This window comes from Olea europaea, chromosome 9 (assembly GCF_002742605.1).
Source record: "Olea europaea var. sylvestris chromosome 9, O_europaea_v1, whole genome shotgun sequence".
NCBI lineage: Eukaryota > Viridiplantae > Streptophyta > Magnoliopsida > Lamiales > Oleaceae > Olea > Olea europaea.
In genome coordinates, this window is record NC_036245.1 from 778552 (window position 1) to 791614 (window position 13063).

Here is a 13063-nt window from a genome sequence, read left to right on the forward strand (position 1 = left end):
TATATATATATATATATATATCTGTTTTTTATTTATTTATTTTTTTTATTTTTGATTTTTTTGTTAATTTTGATCTCACGTTACTAGGGATTTTTTTGCAGAAAACGCAAGTATTTACACATTATAATTCCCATATTAGCGGAGTGTCAAAAATCCACAAGATGTACCTTACTTTCACAACATATCACCTTATACTTTCAAACCTCCACTTTTATCAAATGCTGTATTTAATGGTCAAAGTAAGAAAAAGTTACTTGTGTACTAAAACATGATGTTTCATGTGTGTGGGTTCATAGACATATATTTTTTATTTTTACATTAGGTCATGCAGTGCATTATTATAATCCACATATGCAACATGAAGAAGGAAATGGCTAGTGAATTGAATCAAGAGAAGGTAATTTACTACTAAAATTACTCTATAGTCATTGCATATATGTAAACGGTCAATTTCTTATAATCAATTTATATTGATCTGCTTTATTTTCACTATTTTCAACAGGCAGTTAAAGATATATTTGGAACGGGAAAAAAGGTTTTTTTTTTTATGAAGATGGTTTAAGTGCATTTTCAACATGCCTTTGTATATGTTTACTATTTATTGTTTTGTTGAAACAAGCTTTAATCTTGAGAAATTGGTGAACTCTTAAATTAAAGAAGTTTGCTATACTGTTCTCAATCAGCTTTGACCAACCCGCCCAAGTAGGTTGTACAATTTTTTCTAACCATAATTCAACCTTGGAGACAAAAGCTTGAAGTGATAGTTCGATGGCTTCACCAATCAAGTAGGCTATGCAATCTTGAACAGCAACAAGAGGTTCTCAAGATGCTAGAGGCAATCAAAATGGACGAATTTGTATCAAGAATGTGAAACTACATCTGAACTTCTTCAGAAAAATACAAAAGATATAATGATATATATCGATGAAACCAATTAACGACTATTCCATTCTACCATTATAGGCACATCAAAACTCAATCAACTCAACATCAACTGACAGATATATACGAAAACAACCTTAGAAACTCAAAATGGACAGAAAATTTCAATCCTTTGGACCTTTAATACGCAAGAGCCACTGCCAAACCATTAGCAACTGAATATTTCAATGAAGATGAAGCCAAATTACCTCCAGAAATGCATCAAAGAGAGCAGATGTAACATTTGGTGATTCAAGAAAACTCGGACCTTCCGAAATGATATTGGTAATTTGAGAAACCAATAAAACTCCCAATACAAACAATAAGTCTGTAGAAATTAATTAACTGCCATCTTTTTCATTTACTGATTTTCACTGTGATTTGTCATCTAAATCAGCCAAATCACTTATAGTCCCAGAGGAATTCAATTCGTAGAATTCATGGTGCATATGGTCTCCCTATTTATATTCTCCCATATTCTCGAAGATTCATCGTAAAACTCCGCTATCCCCTTCTGCAAAGTCTTCGTCGTCTCCTTCTACAATTTCGGTATAATGTTCTTCGGCCTATCATAAAACTTATGAGAGTCATATCTCAAAAGCTAGCCGTTAAAGTTGGAGAATCCAAACTTATATAAACGACACAAAAGAAGTCCATACTTTCAACGTGGGATTCAAACCCCCCATAAGTTCAACCGAAACCATGACAAACTATCACATTTTTTACCCCAAAGCCCACGTAAGCAGGTGCCCATGCACTAACTAGGGTCTCAAGACACAATGCATGCTCTGATGCCAATGTCATAGAATTTGAGAGATCGTACCTCAAAAGCTAGCTGTTGAAGTTGGTAAGTCCAAACATATATAAACCACACAAAGGAAACACATACTTTCGATGTAGGATTTGAACCCCCATAAGTTCCACCAGAACCATGACATAGCCATAATCCTTACGGCAGAATCTGGCTTGTAGAATTGGCTTGTTGGCTCGACTCGTCAAAACTCGGTCCATGGGCTACTCGAGCTGTTTCAGGACGAGTTCGAGTCAAGCGAGGGCTCATTCAATGATCTAAGCCTTACAAACAGCTCCTGGACAATGCCCAGAAGTCTAAAGTTCACGAGTTTACGGGCCTCGTCAAAAAAGTGATCAGACATCATTTGGTAACTTTAAAAAAAATTTAAAAATAAAAAAAAATGGAATTTGTGGGCCGAGCCGAGCTTGTGGGAAATGGGTCGAGCTAGCTCAACTCGATCCATTGTCATCCCTACTAAAATATTAGGTACAGAATGCATCAAAAGAAGTGAAAAATTGATGTCAAATTCAAGTAAAATATAACCCTCAATTTTTTAAATTCTTCATCATATATTGCCGTGTTTATATGTATTTGCTTTAGTGGTGTCTTTTTCATTATTATTTTTACTTTAGTCGAAGATAAGATTTTACATATGGGTAATCAAACGTAAATTCTACAAGAAAATAAAAAAGTTCAAAATAATTTAATAGAATAAATATTAGTGGATATATTTAGAATGATACATTTTTTATTTAGGCCCAATTTGATCCACATTATTTGGAAAAAATATATTCTTAAATAGTAATTTGACATTATTTCAATCACACATTTTTCAATAAATAATATTACATGCAAATTCAAAATTTTTTCTTATTTTTTTATCACATATTTTCTATCAATACACTATTCAAAAATGTATTTTTATGAAAATAGTGTGACTCAAACAAGGGCTTAATTTTATATATCTCTATTTAAGTAAATTTGCATGAGATTAAGCCCTTGTTTGAACCTCATTCTTTTGGAACAATTCATTTTTCAACAGTATTTTAAAATAATATTACACGTAAATTCAAAATTTTTCTTATTTTTTAACCACACATTTTCTATCAATACACTATTAAAAAATTCATTCTTCCCAAAAAAATGGGACTCAAACAAGAGCTAAAAATATAATATAATATTCATTTTAAAAGTGGATATATAATAATGATGAATGCAAATAAGGACTTCCTTTTTTCTTTTATGAAGTTCTATTAAAGTTAGCTAGTAGTTCAAATTTTGGTTAAATAATAACTTAAAAGTCACAGTGACCCGTCCTTTCAAAAATAATTATACGGTATGTTATATATGCTATTTGTTGGATGACATGGATAATGGGTTAAGCTTCCTTTCTAAAGGGCCATTTTATTTTAGTTGTATTTTTTTAGGGATTATTGTTGTTGTAGTCCTCAAATCTTTCAAACTTTTCCAGCTCTTACTTTAACCTTTAATTTGTAGCATTGTTGGTCCTAAAACCTTTTATTTTTGTGCGTACAAAGGATCTCTAGACAATTTTCATCCAAATGATCGTTAATTTATCCGTAAAAAAGTTAATCACATTTGATCAATAAAATAAAGGGCAAATGATTACTTTATATTTTTCCAAAATAAGACAATTATAATAATTAAATAAAATAAGATATAAAAGAGAGAAAGTTGAAATAATTTTTTCATCATCATCCCCACCCCACCACGCAGTCACCTCCTTAAAAATTAAATAAGATATAGTAATTTTTTGTTAATAAAAATTAAATTTTACAATCTAACCTCCCAGCAACACGCATAGTATGTATGCACTATCGCCAAAACATTTACCCATAATCGTGACCCATAGCCTTTTGTTCTTAACTACGTTGAAATGCACCCATACAATGTTGTCATTAAGTTTGCATTATAGGACTTTTGTCCTTAAAAAATACATGTATAATATGCATATCTGTCCAAAGCAACGACATAGGGAAATCTATTTTCCCTTCTCATTATCTCCTTGCAATTGCATCTCTTTTTATATTCCTATCTTTCAAGAATCAAATCCCTAAATTTATCTTTTATTTAAACCACTTTGAAGAAAAGAAGAAATGTATAGGCAAAAGTGCAACTAAGGAGAAAAGATTGTTGTGTCATTGGGCCGGTCCGCCCGGATAATTCAGGCCTGTTCACAGGCCGACTTGGGCATCAAACATGGTGGGCCGGCTCGATTCGGCTACTGGGGATTCAAGATAAAAGCACAAATTGAAGTCCCTTCGACCGCCAAGCGTTCAGATATCCTCGAAAATCCAGAACTAGGGTTTATTCGGCCAATCACTTCTCAAGTAAAGTAAATCTCATCTCAACAATATTCGTTTTCTGGATAAGAAATCGTGAAATTTGATAGTTCTAATATCTTTCTAATTTCTTATTTTCCTTTCGTTTAAAGCATGGCTGGAGATGGAAATGAGATCATTCTCAATGGCCAAATTACTTCATTTATGCTAATTAGCTTAGATTTTTATAAGAAAATTAAGTGTAAGACATCATTTGATTGCAATCAAAAATTTACCAGTGATTGTGCTTTTCCCGAGTGCCGATGATGACTCCGTAGGCTTGTAATGATTGTGGAGATGAACACAAAATTTTTTTATCAAATTTTATCGGTCTGAGGCTCGTCCATTCAATTCAACATATTAAATTTGATTTTCTTGTTTGGTTTGTACTTTCAGCTAAGAAACTTTTATTTACTGCTAAAGTTATCTTTTCTTATGTTGAGCATAAGCTTGTAACGGTGTCATTATATGTAGTGTTACTCAGCCATCATTTGGAAACAAATAATGGATGCCAATGATGATTTCGTAGGCTTGTAATGACTGTGGTGATGATCACATGCTTTACTTTACAAACAACAGTCTGAGGCTATATTCTTCTTTGTAATCCTTGTGTTATAGCAATGAACGGGAAAGGATATAGAGAGGACCGTAGGAAACTAGAGTTTGGATGAGTTACTTTTTCTTTTAAGTAAAAGTATTGCTTATTGTATGATTAACTCATTTGTCAAAATAAGTAACCTTCTTATTTTCAAGTTTGATTAATTAAAAGATCTCACCTGCTCATTTCCCAAACTCATATGGTTATTTAGGCTTTTCCAAGTTGTGACATCTGTATTCTGTGCTGCAGATGGTTAACTCTCTATTTGGTGCTTAGTGGATTTTTTTGATATAAATGGATGCCAATGATGACTTCGTAGGCTTGTAATGATTGTGGAGATGACCACATTTTTTACTCTGCAAACAATACTTTCTGAGGCGTTATTCTTCTTTGTAATGCTTGTGCTAATGAGGCATGGCTGGCTTGATGATTACTAATGTTAACAATGATTGGTTGCAACTAGTTATATTCCTATCCCTTCCCTCGAACGAAAAGGAAAAATACATTTTTATGAAGAAAAATCTGTTGTACTTTTTATGCATAGTTGATTTATGGAGGAAGTGATAAATCTATTAGAATTATATATTCTGGTTGCATATTTTCGTATGATGATACACGGTCATGAAATATAGACATTCATTTTTTATTTATTTATTTTTATTTTTTATTTTTTTTGGCATTTGAAGGATTTAGGTCATGTTTTCTGATTAATCTTTCTAGTTGATATCCATGTTATTCATATGAATTTCTATTCCATTTTGGAGATGACCTTCATTGCGGAAGGACATCTTGGGGGACTTCCAGTAGAAGATTTGTTCAATGAAGTTACTCAACTGTAGATATTAGCCACTGTGGATGTCGGTAACGACTCTAATTGTTCTAAGTTAAGCCTTGCCTCTGTATTTGTAACTGTTTCGGCACCCTTTCATTACAGAGTGCTCTTAAGAGTGAGCTTTATTCATTTATGTTTGGCCCCCATTTTTTCAGAAAATCATTTTCAATCACCCATTTTCCAATAAAATAAATTTATACGTAAATTTAAAGCTTTTTCTTATTTTTTAACCATATATTCTTCAACAAAACACTATTTCAAAATGCATTTTGACCCAAAAATGGTTCTCGAACAAGGTCTCAATATGGTTGCAACATCTAACCATTCACTCTCGACTTTCATTTGAAGTTATACTTTGTTTTTCACCCCTTTTCCTTTATTATTATTATTTTTTTTTTTTGCTTTACGTAGTTCATGTTCTGTTATTTGTCATCATATTAATGTTGTCCATTCTGACTGAATATATTTTCTTGCTTAGTGCAACTGCTTAAAAGAAGAAAGAAATTACTCAGCTAATGAAGAGTCTTGATTTAGATTTTTTGAGAATAGATTTTGTCAAAAGTGATTTTTTTTTTTTAAAGTGTGGTTAAAAAGTAAGGAAAAGTTATGTGTACACATGCAAAATTATTTTATTAGAAAAATATGTTGTTGAAAATGAATTTTAAAGAATCTTCTACCAATAGGGGCAGAGAATGCATAAATTTATTTTGATATTACTTTCAGAATACTGAATTATTATTTAAAACTCTGTGTTGCTTATATCGATTTTGTTTTGTAGTGAAAGTTTAGCATTGTTCAATGGAAGCTGCTTTCTTTTGTATTTATGGTCGTTCGATAACCAGTGGTGACAATGCTTGTGAGCACGTGAGGAGGATGAAAAGCTGGAATTTCTTGTATTAATGATGTTTTTTTGTAGTTATTTTATATTTATGACTTTTTTGGTAAGGTACACTATGATAAAATCTTATAAACTAAATGGAAATCGAAATGTACAGGCCATATGCACATGGAGTACATTGTAATTTGTGCGGTAGTTCATGGAAGATTCAATCTTGACATATTGAAATTAGTTTTGTTCATTTCTTATTTTACGACTTGCAAGGTACTAATTTTTAAATTTGTTTATTTAGTAATCAATGTTTTTTAATATTTAAATTTAATTATCAGTATATATTTTTAATAGGGAGAATTGTAGCCACGATATCAAACCTTTTATTTAGTAGTAAACTTGATCTAAATTTTTCATTTGTATCACCCACGATACCATACCTTTTAAATATTTTCAATTGGAATCCAAATTGATGGAATCATGGAAATCATTAATTTGACCATAAAATTTTTTGGAATTCGTTTGAGCTATTTAAAAAGAGTAAAATGATACTTTTATATTATTCCACACAAAATAATTATAATAATTAAATAAAATATCAAAAAATAAAAGAAAAAAGAATCTTCTTCTTCTCCTTACTCACCCAACTAAAACCAAACGGGGATTCATTTAAATGGTCCAGTCAAACAAAAGTTTTGTTTAAAAAGATTATGAATTGTCTTTTTTATTTAGATAGCTTTAGGATACAAAGGAAAGGAAAATACAATTTTTAAATTACTAAAATATCATTGTATGTAAAAGACATAATGTCCCAATTCCCCTTTTTATTTTCATTTAGCCCTAATTCAATTTTGGCTTCCTTTCTTCCACAGTTTGATAGGTCAATCTCTGCTATTCTTCTTCTTTTTTATCATCATCTTCTTCTTCATGAAATCCCAAAATATAATATTATCATTCTCTTAAATACTCACTTTGTTGAAGTAAGTAATCAAAACTTATAGTATTTTTAATGGGTATTTGAGGAAGAATAATAATGTTAAATTTCAATATTTTGACTACTTTCTTTTTTTATTTTCCTGAATCACATGTTGTGATTCGTGTTTACAGTATTCATTTGTTAGTAATGACTTTTTTTTTTTTTAATCATCAAATTATAGCTTTGATATGGGTTGCTTTCCCATTTTCTCATTATCTCTTATTTTTTAAATAAATATGCTGGTAAACACATGTTTGGCTATTATATTTATTGCTCTACTATGAAATATATATTTCATTTTTTTCCGTCCAGAACGATTTACATATTGTTTTCTACAAACCATAACGACAAACATCTCGTTATTAATAATGTACGAAGTTTAATTGCAATTATGGCCATCATGGATATGTTATGGATTCAATTTGTTATCTAGTTGAATATGAGCAGTCAGTTGAAAGCGCTTGAAAATGAAAAATGCAATTAATGGCAAAGGAAAAATATCGGTCATTCTTGTTTGAAAAATAATTTCTTGTGTAAACTTGTATAAAGTTAGAGAGATGTTAAAGGTCGATACAATGCTATACCAAATAGAGATATCAACGTTTGTTCCTATAATGTCTAAGGCTCGAACTGTAAGAGAACTAGTCATGTTCGCTCCACTGGTAAATTTCAAACAGCTGGTAGTAAAATTTAAAGTCGTGTTACTGTCTGACTTGTAATTTTATTATTTTGTACTTATTGGAAGCATAAAATGATTTATTAGATTTTATAATCATCGTGCTATTCTCACTTCTATGATATTAGAAAAAAGTTAAAGTCTTTTTACGTTGTTGTATTTTTTTCACATTACAGACAAATGACTTTTATATCGTTATAGTGAACACATATGTCTTTCCAATATGAAAAATGCATAGATTCATATAACGACGTTGAAATTGTTCCTGAAACATAAAACGATATTGATGTCGTTTTCAAAATGAAAATCACACTAATTTACATAAAAATATTGAAATTGTTCTTGAGACACAACAAAATTGATGTTGTTTCAATATAAAAATATGTCACTTTATTGATTTTCATAATGACATTGAAATCATTATAGACCAATAATATGACATGGATATCGTTATATAAAAACTTACACAGCGTACGCAACATAAGGAGCTGTTGAGCTCGCTTCCAAGGGAACATTTGCTCTCGAGTGGTAATGATATTGATATCATTATATATCTATGTTGTTGTAGTTATTATATAAATTTGAACGATTTCAAACACGTTGAATTTGTACTAAAACAATATGGACATCGTTATGTTATTTCGTGGTTAGCTACATAACGATATAATTATCGTTTCAATACAATTTTGAAAACGTCGATATTGTTTCTATTTAAATTATAAATAAACAACATATATATCATTTAAAATTATAAAAAAAGATAAGTATATCATTTCTGTTAAAAATAACGATTCGACGGTCCCCGACCACCCAACATGTATTCGATATATATGGGACGATTGTAGGTCATCGAGTGAATTTGATTTCACTCGATAAAAACTATGGAAACATTTTTGTTTACACGATTATATACAACATTCAAACTATTCCCACAGAAACAAGTATCTTTGTTCGTTATTTCTATGTCATTTGAATGGCATCAACCCATTTGATGATCTATTTCGATCGTCCTAGGTATGTTAAAGACGTGTTCAGTGGTTGTGGACGGTCGAATCGTTATTTTTAGTCAAAACGATATAATTAACATTTTATATGAAAAGAAAAAATATCTATGTTGTTATAGTTATAGTTATTATTTGAATTGGAACGATTTCAAACTCGTCAAATTTGTACTAAAACGATATGAATATCGTTACTTTATTTGTGAGTTTGATACATAACAATATCATTATCGTTTCAATACAAATTTGACGATGTTGATATTGTTTTAATTTAAATCATAATTAAAACTACATACATATCGTTGCAATTAAAATAAAACGACAATTATATCGTTTCCACTAAAAACAACGATTTGACCATCCACAACCACCAGATATGCATCTGACATATATAGGATGCTCAAAATAGATAATCAAGTGGGTTCGATCTCACTCAAAAAAACTATGTGAACATTTTTGTTCTCATTAATGTATACAACATTCGAACTATTTATACAGAAAAAAGTATCTTCGTTCGTTATTTCTAGGTCATTTGAATGGCATCGACCCACTTGATGAACTCCTTCGATCGTTCTAGGTATGTTAAAGACGTGTTGAATGGTTTTGGACTGTCGAATCTTTATTTTTAGTCAAAACGATATAATTAACGTTTTATATGAAAAGAAACGATATCTACGTCATTATAGTTATTATTTGAATTGGAACGATTTCAAACTCATCAAATTGTACTAAAACGATATAAATGTCGTTACTTTATTTGTGAATTTGAGTCATAACGACATCATTATTATTTCAACACAAGTTTGACAACGTTAATATCATTTTAGCTTAAATCATAACTAAAATTACATACATATCGTTACAGTTAAAATAAAACGACAACTATATCGTTTCCGTTAAAAATAACGATTCGACCATCCACAACCACCAGACATGCATATGACATATGTAGGATACTCAAAATAGATAATCAAGTAGGTTCGATCTCACTCAAAAAAACTATAAGAATATTTTTGTTCCCACGATTGTATACAACATTCGAACTATTCCTACAAAAACAAGTATTTTCGTTCGTTATTTCTAAGTCATTTGAATGGCATCGACCCACTTGATGGCCTCTTTTGATCGTCCTAGATATGTTAAAGACGTTTTGAGTGGTTGTGGACTGTTGAATTGTTATTTTTAGTCAAAACGATATAATTAACGTTTTATATGAAAAGAAACGATATCTATGTCATTATGTTATTATTTGAATTGTAACGATTTCAAACTCCTCAAATTTGCACTAAAACGATATGAATGTCATTACTTTATTTGTGAATTTGATTCATAATGACATCATTATCGTTTCAGTACAAGTTTGACGACGTTGATATCGTTTTAGCTTAAATCATAAATAAAAGTACATAAATATCATTGCAATTAAAATAAAACGACAATTATATCGTTTCTGCTAAAAACAATGATTCAACCCTCCACAACCAGCAGACATGCATCTGACATATGTAGAATGCTCAAAATAGATAATCAAGTGGGTTTGATCTCACTCAAAAGAAACTATGAGAATATTTATGTTCCCATGATTGTATACAACATTCGAACTATTCCGACAGAAAGAAATATCTTTGTTCATTCTTTTTAAACCATTCGAATGACATCAACCCACTTGATGACCTCTTTCGATCGTCCTAGGTATGTTAAAGACGTGTTGAGTGGTTGTGGATGGTCGAATCATTATTTTTAGTCAAAACGATATAATTAACGTTTTGTATGAAAAGAAATGATATCTATATCGTTATAGTTATTATTTGATTTGGAACAATTTCAAATTCGTCAAATTCATACTAAAACGATATGAATGTCGTTACTTTATTTGTGAATTTGATATATAACGACATCATTATCGTTTCAATACAAGTTTGACGACGTTAATATCGTTTTAGTTTAAATCATAACTAAAACTATATACATATCGTTTTAGTTAAAATAAAACGACAATTATATCGTTTTTGTTAAGTATAACGATTCGATTGCCCATGACGAACAAACATGCATTTGACATATGTAGGATGATCAAAATAGGTAATCAAGTGGGTTCCATCTCTTCAAAATAAACTATGAGAATTTTTTTGCTCTCATGATTGTATAATACATTCCGACTATTCCGACAGAAAGTATTTTCGTTCGCTCTTTTTAAGTCATTCGAGTGGTATCAACCCACTTGATGACCTCTTTCGATCGTCCTACGTATGTTGAAGGTATGATGGGTGTTTGTGGATGGTCGAATCGTTATTTTTAGCCAAAGCGATATAATTATCGTTTTATATTAAAATAAACGATATCTATGTTGTTATACATGTTATTTGAATTGGAACGATTTCATACTGGTCAAATTTGTATTAAAACGATATGAATATCATTACTTTATTTGGGATTTTGATGCATATATATGTATGTACGTATATATATATATATATATATATATCGTTTTACTTTATATAAAACGATAATTATGAAAATGACAATTCGATCGTCCACGGTCATCTGACATATATTTATTGTATATAGGATGATAAAATAAGTTATTAAGTGAGTTCGATTTCATTCAATAGAAAGAAGGATAGTATTTCCATTCGCTCTTTCTGAGTCATTCGAGTACTATCAATCCACTTGATGCCTTCTTTTGGTCATCATATATCGTTCTAGTTATTATTTAAACTGTAAAGATTCCAAGCAGTTAAATTTGTAAAAAAAAGATACATATGTCATTCTAGTTATCATTTTGTGCCTCAGGGAAAATTTCAAAGTCGTTATTAGAATAAGAGCATTTTATAGTAGAACGACATCAACTACTTTATGTGTCATCGGAACGAAATGTATATCATTACATGAATATGCGCAATATTCACATTCTGGATATGTACAATACATAAACTTGAAAATCATAAAAAGTCACGAAAATATGTAAATTTCAATTACATTTAATATCGTAGTTATAATGTTTTAGTGTAACCACTTCTAAAATGATATGTATGACTTTATAGTTACGATTTGAACGGGAATGATATCATTGTTGTCGAAAATTGTATTGAAACAACATAAATGTTGTTTACTTATTCAATGGTGTGCGTCTAAACCTATCAAACAGTAAAGCAATTTATGTTCGATATCGAAATGTATACATCATTTTTTGTATTTCAGGAACGAATTCAATGTCGTTATACAAATCAGTTAAGCAGAGTGTATTTGATGCTGAAACGATATCGAAGTCATTTATATTTCAGGAACGATTTCAATGTCGTTATGTAAATCGGTGAAACTGTGTCGACAGCTCATTTCCATTCCACATTTTTATTAAGTTGATAAGTTATATTTTACGATTTCTTCAAAATGCAATATTTTGGTATTGGCTTATCAAAATCAACTTTTTATAGAGTCGAATAATTTTTATTAATTACAAGTTTTACAATGAGTTCAATATCGATATACTATATCGCTTTTTATCAAAATCTAATTATTGGATTCTAAATAAGATATGAATTAAAAAAATATTTTTCTGTCCTTTTTTTTTTTCAAAATATGACGATAAAATGTATTTTAAAAAATTTCGTGTGTTATAATAGGCGTCTAATGAATATATGACTCAGTAATTGTTTTCAACTAGTTTCTAAGTTATGGAAAATGTTAAAACTTTGGGTGCACCGGAAATCAACTACGGAGAAGAGATGCCATTAAACTTAAAAAGAAGAGTTGACATTTTAATGAGAAGATGATTTTGAATTTGAAGGAAGAGAAGACTGTGTGTTAGACTCGGAAAAAAATATTGGGTCAATGATTTAACCGGTGAGTTATTGTTAAATTTTAATTTTAATTAAATTTTATTCTTGAAGTGAAAAGAAAATAATTTTTTGAAATGTAATATACATATTTTGCTCACAAAAAACAAAGAACCATGACTTGGCATAATGGTTGTGGAGTTAAAATACTTCTTTGCCACGGTTTCTCTAAATTTAGAGAGAAACTCCAATTCCTTCTTCATTTTTGTTTTACAAGTTAAGGGTAAAGAAGTTTTTTGATATTTTAGAATAATTAAAA

At 30.0% G+C, this 13063-nt stretch overlaps 1 long non-coding RNA gene across 2 annotated transcripts; it reads left to right on the plus strand.

Moving 5' to 3' along the window:
• The first annotated feature begins 3986 nt into the window (after positions 1-3986).
• On the plus strand, positions 3987-6572 carry LOC111399345. 2 transcript variants are annotated; one of them, XR_002703642.1, is made up of 2 exons: positions 3987-5537; positions 6265-6572. It is a non-coding gene; the product is annotated as an uncharacterized LOC111399345 (long non-coding RNA). The 2 variants fall into 2 exon arrangements; XR_002703643.1 differs by having other exon boundaries at positions 3987-5515.
• Positions 6573-13063: the final 6491 nt, after the last annotated feature.